General features: G+C 37.0%; 1 pseudogene; it reads right to left on the minus strand.

Annotated features, from left to right (window-relative positions):
* Positions 1-231: 231 nt before the first annotated feature.
* Positions 232-350, minus strand: LOC111747341 (annotated as a pseudogene).
* Between the last annotated feature and the right edge of the window lie 510 nt (positions 351-860).

The following is an 860-nucleotide window of genomic DNA, read 5'->3' on the forward strand; positions in this document are numbered from 1 at the left end:
AACCATATAAGCCAATACCATCATATTTCATATAACTGTTTCATTAATAGCTAACATCAATATTAGCATATTTCTTCTTATGCTAACCTGTGGATTACTTGACTATGAAGTATAGTTGTTGGACAGTAACACATTTATAGCCATGTTTACATGGTTCTAAATTCTAGCAAATTCTCTTCAAATTTTCACAAAATACAGCAACGTATTTTCCTAAGATGCATTTTTTTTTAATGCCTACAGCACTTGGTATTCCTAGGTGGTCTCCCATCCAAGTACTAACCAGGCCCAACCCTGCTTAGCTTCCAAAATCAGACAAGATCGGGCAGGTTCAGGGTGGCATAGCCATAGACCTAAGATGCATTTTAACTGTGAGATGATTCTAGATTTATAAATTTGCTTAGGAATGTCAACTGGACAGAGATGCATTGGTGGGACTCGGAAGCAGATCTATGACATTTATGGCTGATGGAGTTTGCTCTCTGTAGAGCCTCTGGTGCTCCACTGAGCTCCGAATTCCCTGACCACAAAAATTTCCTATGAGCTCTCATCTACCATGTCCCACTCTTCATTAGCACTTAATGCATTTACAATTTTACATATATTTGTGGGATTATCTGATTAATTTTATTCTCTCCAAATAGATTATAAATTCCTTAAGGGCAAGAAATGGATCTCTTTTACTCACCATGAGATATATGGTATCTAGTTCATGATTAATAAATATTTGATAAATGGACATATACATGAAACTAATGCCCTTCTCCCATTATTGCTTGATTTCAGTAATTGCTTGGAATACAGTACCATACCCCCAGACACATGAGGCTGCAAAGTGTTACTCTGAGCCCTTTCTGCAAATG

This window comes from Pteropus vampyrus, unplaced genomic scaffold (assembly GCF_000151845.1).
Source record: "Pteropus vampyrus isolate Shadow unplaced genomic scaffold, Pvam_2.0 Scaffold218, whole genome shotgun sequence".
Lineage (NCBI taxonomy): Eukaryota > Metazoa > Chordata > Mammalia > Chiroptera > Pteropodidae > Pteropus > Pteropus vampyrus.